General features: G+C 38.6%; 1 non-coding gene across 1 annotated transcript; it reads left to right on the top strand.

Annotated features, from left to right (window-relative positions):
- The first annotated feature begins 7,129 nt into the window (after window positions 1-7,129).
- Window positions 7,130-7,233, top strand: LOC148548049 (small nucleolar RNA R71). Its single transcript, XR_015897763.1, has one exon. It is a non-coding gene; the product is annotated as a small nucleolar RNA R71 (small nucleolar RNA).
- Window positions 7,234-9,013: the final 1,780 nt, after the last annotated feature.

Below are 9,013 nucleotides of genomic sequence, written 5' to 3'. Positions count from 1 at the left end.
TCTCTGGAAGGTTGCAGGTGCATTGCATAGCCCAAAGGGCATCCTTCTATAAGCAAACACTCCAGATGGACATGTGAATGCTGTTTTCTCTTGATCATGGGGATCTACTGCAATCTGGTTATAGCCTGAGTAGCCATCCAAAAAGCAGTAATAATCATGACCTGCTAGTCTCTCTAGCATCTGGTCTATGAATGGTAAAGGAAAATGATCCTTTCTGGTGGCTGTATTGAGCCTTCTGTAGTCAATACACATGCGCCACCCTGTAACTGTTCTTGTAGGAACCAGTTCATTTTTTCATTATGAATCACTGTCATGCCTCCCTTTTTTGGGACGACTTGAACAGGGCTCACCCAGGGGCTATCAGAAATGGGATAAATAATCCCAGCCTCTAGTAATTTGGTGACCTCTTTCTGCACCACTTCCTTCATGGCTGGATTTAGCCGCCTCTGTGGTTGAACCACTGGTTTGGCATTATCCTCCAGTAGGATTTTGTGCATGCATCTAGCTAGGCTTATGCCCTTAAGGTCACCTATGGACCACCCAAGAGCTGTCTTGTGTGTCCTTAGCACTTGAATAAGTGCTTCCTCTTCCTGTGAATTTAAGGCAGAGCTTATGATCACTGGAAAGGTGTCACCTTCTCCTAGAAATGCATATTTCAAGGATGGTGGCAGTGGCTTGAGCTCTGGTTTAGGAGGTTTTTCCTCTTTCAGAAGAAAGTTCAGAGGCTCTTTCATGTCCCCTGAATCGTCCAAATCAGGCTGAACATCTTTAAAGATGTTTTCCAACTCTGATTCGAGACTCTCAGCCATGTTGATCTCTTCTACTAAAGAGTCAATAAGGTCAACTTTCATGCAGTCTGTTGATGTGTCTGGATGCTGCATGGCTTTGACAGCGTTCAACTTGAACTCGTCATCGTTGACTCTCAGGGTTATTTCCCCCTGCTGGACGTCAATGAGGGATCGTCCAGTTGCTAGGAAGGGTCTTCCTAGAATGAGAGTAGCACTCTTGTGCTCCTCCATTTCCAGCACAACAAAGTCAGTGGGAAAGGCGAATGGCCCAACTCTGACAATTATGTCCTCAATCACGCCTGATGGGTATTTAGTGGAACCATCAGCAAGTTGGAGACATATCCTGGTTGGTTTAACTTCTTCAGTTAAGCCAAGCTTCCTGATAGTGGATGCAGGTATCAGGTTGATGCTCGCCCCAAGATCGCATAGAGCTGTCTTGGTGCAATCACCTTCTAATATGCATGGTATCAGAAAGCTCCCAGGGTCTTTAAGCTTTTCAGGAAAGCTTTTCAGAATGACTGCACTGCATTCTTCAGTGAGGAGAACTCTTTTTGTTTCTCTCCACTCCTTTTTATGACTCAAGATCTCTTTCATGAACTTGGCATAAGAAGGTATTTGCTCAAGTGCCTCTGCAAAAGGAATCTTTATTTCAAGAGTCCTTAGATAATCTGCAAAGCGAGCAAATTGCTTATCCTGCTCCTCTTTCCGGAGTTTTTGAGGATAAGGTATCTTGGCTTTATATTCCTCAACCTTAGTGGTTAAAGAAGCCTTTTTAGAGGGGTTGTTATCAGCACTTGTGTGTGTCTGATCCCTCACTGGCAATTGAATGCCAGAGTCAGAAGCTGGAGTGACGTTAGACGCCAGCTCACTGTCTGTTCCTGGCGCCTGAACGCCAGAAATGTGCCCCTGTTGGGCGTTCAACGCCAGATTCTTGCCCATTTCTGGCGTTGAACGCCAATCCTGCCTTGTTTCTGGCGCTGAACGCCAGTTTTGGGCATGGTCTGGGCGTTCAGCGCCAGCCTTCCACCTATTTTCTGGCATTTTAGTGCCAGAATTATTTTTCCCTGGGCTCTTACTGTCCTCAGGGGAATCTTTGGTGGGTTGCTTATTTCTTGAATTTTTGATGCCTTGAGGTGGGGTATTTAATGTTTTCCCACTTCTTAATTGAACTGCTTGGCATTCTTCTGCTATTTGCTTTGATAGCTGCTGCTTTGTTTGCTTAAACTGTTCTTCCATATGTATATTATCTATCCTTGTCTCCTGTAACCTGTCTTTGAATTCAGCTAGCTGCTTTGTTAGAAAATCTAATTGCTGATTGAATTCAGCAGCTTGTTTTACAGTACTGAATTCAGCAGTTACTGTTTTAACCTCTTCATTCATGGAAGGGTTGCTGCTTAGATACAGATGCTGATTCCTGGCAACTGTATCAATGAGCTCTTGAGCCTCTTCGATTGTCTTTCTCATATGGATAGATCCACCAGCTGAGTAATCTAAAGACATCTGAGCTCCTTCTGCAAGCCCATAGTAGAAGATGTCTAACTGAACCCACTCTGAAAACATTTCAGAGGGGCATTTTCGTAGCATCTCTCTGTATCTCTCCCAGGCATCATAAAGAGATTCATTATCTCCTTGTTTAAAGCCTTGGATGTCCAGCCTTAGCTGTGTCATCCTTTTTGGAGGGAAATATTGATTCAGGAATTTTTCTGTCAGCTGTTTCCATGTTCTTATGCTGGCCTTAGGTTGGTTATTTAACCACCTCTTAGCTTGATCTTTTACAGCAAATGGAAACAGTAATAGTCTGTAGACATCCTGATCTATTTCCTTATCATGTACTGTGTCAGCAATCTGTAGAAACTGTGCCAGAAACTCTGTAGGTTCTTCCTGTGGAAGACCGGAATACTGGCAACTTTGCTGCACCATGATAATGAGCTGAGGATTCAACTCAAAGCTACTAACTCCAATGGAGGGTATGCATATGCTACTCCCATATGAAGCAGTAGAGGGGTTAGAATATGACCTCAGAGTCCTCCTGGACTGTTCATTTCCACTTATGTCCATGATGGATTTCTATGGATATAACTTGGACTGATTTATCTTTTTATTTATTTTATTTTATAAGAAGTAAATACTTAAATAAAATAAAATAACTAAAAAGAATTTGAATTTTGAAAATTATATTTTTTTTTTTCGTAAAAAAAAAAATTAAAAGTAATTAGTTAAAAAAAAAAAACGAAATTTTTTTGAAAAAGAGGGAAGATATTTTCGAAAATTTGAGAGAGAGAGAGTTAGTTAGGTAGTTTTGAAGAAGTTAAGAAACAAACAAAAAGTTGGTTAGTTAGTTGAAACAAATTTTGAAAAGATAGGAAGTTAGAAAAGATATTTTGAAAAGATATTTTTGAATTTAGTGAGGAGAGAGAAAAACAATAAGATAGTACAAGATTTAAAATTTTTAGATCTAATGCTCCTTGTTTTCGAAAAATTTGGAGGGAAAACACCAAGGAACACCAAACTTCAAAATTTTAAGATAAAGACACAAGGAAAACTCAAGAACACTTTGAAGACTCACAAGAACACAAGAACATGAAGGAAGAACACCAAACTTAAAATTTTTTGAAAACCAAACAAAATTTTCGAAAATCAAAGGGAAATCAACAAGAAAACACCAAACTTAAAGTTTGGCACAAGATTTAATAGAAAAAAAATGTTTTTGAAAAAGAATGTTTTGAAAAGAGTATAAAAGATTCTAACCCAATCAAATTAATGTTCTAGCCAAATGAGTTATGGGACCTTATTTTAAGAAAGATTATTTTTGAAAACACCAAACTTAAAGTTTGGCACAGGATTTAATAGAAAAATTATTTTTGAAAAAGGTTTTTTTTTAAAAAATATGATAGCCAATTATCATGAACATAAACACCACGTTCTAAATAACTGAGCTATAAATTTAAAGTGTTTTAACAAGGGATAAATAATAAAAGACTCTAAACCAAAAAAGAGAAAATTTTTCCTAATCTAAGCAACAAAATAATCCGTCAGTTGTTCAAACACGAACAATCCCCGGCAACGGCGCCAAAAACTTGGTAGCACGAATCACGAATCACACTTTTCACAACGCGTGCCACTGACCAGCAAGTGCACTGGGTCGTCCAAGTAATACCTTACGTGAGTAAGGGTCGAATCCCACAGAGATTGTTGGTTTGAAGCAATCTATGGTTATCTTGTAAATCTTAGTCAGGAAGTCAATTATGTTTATCAGTTGAATTATGAATAACCAGTAGAGCATAAATTAAAAGTTACTTGTTGTGCAGTAATGGAGAATATGTTGGAGTTTTGGAGATGCTCTGTCCTCTGAATCTCTGCTTTCCTCTGTCTTCTGATTCACGCACGCACGTCCTCCTATGGCAAGCTGTGTGTTGGTGGATCACCGTTGTCAATGGCTGCCTTCCATCCTTCCAGTGAAAACTACGCTCACGCGCTCTGTCACAGCACGGCTAATCACCGGTTGGTTCTCGATCCGGTTGGAATAGGATTTACTATCCTTTTGCGTCTGTCACTAACGCCCAGCCTTCAGGAGTTTGAAGCTCATCACAGTCATTCAATCCTTGAATCCTACTCAGAATGCCACAGACAAGGCTTAGACTTTCCGGATTCTCATGAATGCCGCCATCAGTTCTAGCTTATACCACGGAGATTCTGATTAAAGAATCTAAGAGACACACATTCAATCGGATATAGAACGGAGGTGGTTGTCAGGCACACGTTCATGGGTTGAGGAAGGTGATGAGTGTCACAGCTCATCACCATCATCACAGTTAAGCGCGAATGAACATCTTAGATAGGAACAAGCGTGTTTGAATGAAAACAGAAATACTTGCATTAATTCATTGAGACACAGCAGAGCTCCTCACCCCCAACAATGGGGTTTAGAGACTCATGCCATCAGAGAATACAAAGTTTAGATCTGAAATGTCATGAGATACAAAATAAGTCTCTAAAAGTTGTTTAAATACTAAACTAGTAGCCTAGGGTTACAAAATATGAGTGGACTATGATGGATGATGCAGAGACCCACTTCTGGGGCCCACTTGGTGTGCTAGGGCCCACTTGGTGTGTGCTGGGTCTGAGATTTCGTGCAGAGGCCATTTGTGGAGTTGAACGCCAGTTTTTGTGCCAGTTTGGGTGTTCAACTCCAGTTTTTGATCCTTTTCTGGCGCTGGACGCCAGAATTGGGCAGAAGGCTGGCGTTGAACGCCAGTTTACGTCGTCAATTCTTGTGCAAAGTATGGACTATTATATATTGCTGGAAAGCCCTGGATGTCTACTTTCCAAAGCAATTGGAAGCACGCCATTTCGAGTTCTGTAGCTCCAGAAAATCCACTTTGAGTGCAGGGAGGTCAGAATCCAATAGCATCAGCAGTCCTTTTTCAGCCTGAATCAGATTTTTGCTCAGCTCCTTCAATTTCAGCCAGAAAAATACCTGAAATTACAGAAAAACACACAACTCATAGTAAAGTCCAGAAATATGACTTTTTCCTAAAAACTACTAGAAATAGACTAAAAACTAACTAAAACATACTCTAAACTATATGAAATTATCCCCAAAAAGCGTATAAAATATCCGCTCATCATTGATCTAGCTACACTACTGATCCTTCGTCACCGGAGGGTGGGGGTACCTGCAAGAGACTCCGATGTTTAAGTTAGCATGGGCATTAAGCAGGTTTTTTAGTAGAATCAGAGTATGAGTTATACCTGGGTGCTCCAGTGTATTTATAATAGTGTGGAGTAACCTTCTTAGATAAGATAAGTTAGTTATTTTATCTTTATCTTATCTTATCTTTGAGTGAGGTCAGCTTATCTTCAAAGGAACCGCCCGTCTCTCTGTACGCTTGGGATGCCTTTGGATTTGGGTCGTATTCCTTAAGTTGGGCCCCCTTTTTGGGCTTTCCTATCGATTTGGCCGAGCTCTTTGAGAAGAGGTCGGATAGCCTGACCTAAAGAGGTCGGTCGCTTTGTTACTGAACATCCCGGATCGGATAGCTCGACCCAGGGTGTGAACAGTGCCCCTGCTTGAGCTCGGTCTTCTTTTTTGAGGTCGAGTCCTTGACTTCGATCCTTCTCTAGTGAAGCCGAACTCGAGCATTTGTCGATTTCTCTCCTTGTAGAAATTTTTTTTTGAATGTGGAACGTTTTCCTCTGAAAGCGCGCGATTTTATATCAGCGCTCTGTTTCTTCTGAGGCAATGTCAGTTGATCCAGATCACTCAGTTCATTGGTGAACAAGGGTGGTTCATCTTCCCAAGTCTCGATACCAAATAATTTGGTATTCAGTTTCATGATTGCACCAAGGTACTTGGTAACTTGCTCCTCAGTAACATCTTCATTCTCTTCAGAAGAAGAATACTCATTAGAGCTCATGAAGGGTGTAAGAAGGTTCAATGGAATCTCTATAGTCTCTAGATGAGCCTCAGATTCCTTTGGTTCCTCAGAGGAAAACTCCTTATTGATCACTGGCATCCCAGGAGGTCTTCCTCCTTGGGATTCACGTCCTCCCCTTCTTCCTTGGATTCGGCCATGATGGTTATATCAATGGCCTTGCACTCTCCTTTTGGATTTTCTTCTGTATTGCTTGGGAGAGTACTAGGAGGGGTTTCAGTGATCTTCTTACTCAACTGGCCCACTTGTGCTTCTAAATTTCTAATGGAGGACCTTGTTTCATTCATGAAACTCACAGTGGCCTTAGATAGATCAGAGACTAAGTTTGCTAAATTAGAGGTATTTTGTTCAAAATTCTCTGTCTGTTGCTGAGTGGATGATGGAAAAGGCTTGCTATTGCTAAACATGTTTCTTCCACCATTATTAAAGCCTTGTTGAGGCTTTTGTTGATCCTTCCATGAGAGATTTGGGTGATTTCTCCATGAAGGGTTATAGGTGTTTCCATTGGGTTCACCCATGTAATTCACCTCTGCTATTGCAGGGTTCTCAGGATCATAAGCTTCTTCTTCAGAAGATGCCTCTTGAGTACTGTTAGATGCAGCTTGCATTCCATTCAGACTCTGAGAAATCATATTGACTTGCTGAGTCAATATTTTATTCTGAGCCAGTATGGCATTCAGAGTATCAATTTCAAGAACTCCCTTCTTCTGAGGCGTCCCATTACTCACAGGATTCCTCTCAGAAGTGTACATGAACTGGTTATTAGCATCCATGTCAATGAGTTCTTGAGCTTCTGCAGGCGTTTTCTTTAGGTGAATGGATCCACCTGCAGAAATATCCAATGACATTTTAGCTAATTCAGACAGACCATCATAGAATATATCTAGGATGGTCCATTCTGAAAGTATGTCAGAAGGACACTTTTTGGTCAGTTGCTTGTATCTCTCCCAAGCTTCATAGAGGGATTCACCTTCTTTCTGTCTGAAGGTTTGAACATCCACTCTAAGCTTACTAAGCTTTTGAGGAGGAACGAACTTGGCTAAGAAAGCCATAACCAGCTTTTCCCAAGAGTTTAGGCTATCTTTGGGTTGAGAGTCCAACAACACTCTAGCTTTGTCTCTTACAGCAAAGGGGAAAAGCATGAGCCTGTAGACTTCAGGATCTACTCCATTAGTCTTAACAGTATCACAGATCTGCAAAAATTCAGTTAAAAACTGAAAAGGATCTTCAGATGGAAGTCCATGAAACTTGCAGTTCTGCTGCATCAGAGAAACTAATTGAGGTTTCAGCTCAAAGTTGTTTGCTCCAATGGTAGGGATGGAGATGCTTCTTCCATGTAAATTGGAATTAGGTGCAGTAAAGTCACCAAGCATCCTCCTTGAATTATTATTATTTTCGGCTGCCATCTCCTCTTCTTGTTCGAAAATTCCTAACAGGTGCTTGCTGGCTTGTTGTAATTTAGCTTCTTTTAGTTTCCTCTTCAGAGTCCTTTCAGGTTCTGGATCTGCTTCAACAAGAATGTTCTTGTCCTTGCTCCTGCTCATATGAAAAAGAAGGGAACAGAGAAATAATAATAATAGGGATCCTTTTTGCCCAGGTATAAAGGTTTCCTTATATGAGTAGAAGAAGAGAAGAAGAGAGAATCTGAACTCAGAGAGAGAGAGTTCGGATTTTTGGTGAGTGAGGAAGAGATGTTAGTAAATAAATAAATAGAAGGAGATGAGAGAGAGAGAGAATTTTCGAAAATTATTTTTGAAAAAGAGTTAGTGATTTTCGAAAATAGTTTTTGAAAAAGGTTAGTAATTTTCGAAAATTAAAATCAAAAATTAAAATAATTAGTTAATTAAAAAGAAATTTTGAAAAAAGGGAAGATATTTTCGAAAATTAGAGAGAGAGAGAGTTAGTTAGGTAGTTTTGAAAAAGATAAGAAACAAACAAAAAGTTAGTTAGTTAGTTGAAACAAATTTGAAAATCAGTTTTGAAAAGATAAGAAGATAAGAGGTTAGAAAGGATATTTTAAAATCAAATTTTGAAAAAGATAAGATAAAGAGACATTTTTGAAAAGATATGATTGAAATTAGTTTTGAAAAAGATTTGATTTTTAAAATTACAATTAATGACTTGATTCACAAGAAATCACAAGATATGATTTTAGAACTTAAAGTTTGAATCTTTCTTAACAAGCAAGTAACAAACTTGAAATTTTTGAATCAAAACATTAATTGTTGATGATATTTTTGAAAATTGTGATATAAAATTAAGAAAAAAATTTTTGAAAAAAATATTTTTAAAATTTTCGAAAATAAATAAGAAAAATGAAAAAGATATGATTTTTGAAAAAGATTTTTGAAAAAGATAAGATTTTTAAATTGAAAATTTGATTTGACTCATAAGAAACAATTGAATTTTAAAAATTTTTGAAAAAGTCAATCCAAATTTTCGAAATTTATGAGAGAAAAAAGGAAAGATATTTTTTTGATTTTTGAATTTTTAATGATGAGAGAGAAAAAACATGAAAATGATGTAATGCATGAAAATTTTGGATCTAAACATGTGATGCATGCAAGAATGCTATGAATATCAAGATGAACACCAAGAACACTTTGAAGCTCATGATGAACATCAAGAACTTATTTTTGAAAATTTTATATGCAAAAAAAATATGCAAGACACCAAACTTAGAAATCTTTCATGTTCAGACACTATGAATGCAAAAATGCACATGAAAAACAAGAAAAGACACAAAACAAGAAAACATCAAGATCAAACAAGAAGACTTACCAAGAACAA

Source organism: Arachis ipaensis, chromosome B8 (assembly GCF_059453495.1).
Source record: "Arachis ipaensis isolate K30076 ecotype BB chromosome B8, ASM5945349v1, whole genome shotgun sequence".
In the NCBI taxonomy this organism is placed as follows: Eukaryota; Viridiplantae; Streptophyta; class Magnoliopsida; order Fabales; family Fabaceae; genus Arachis; species Arachis ipaensis.
This window is presented reverse-complemented; position numbering and strand designations above follow the sequence as displayed.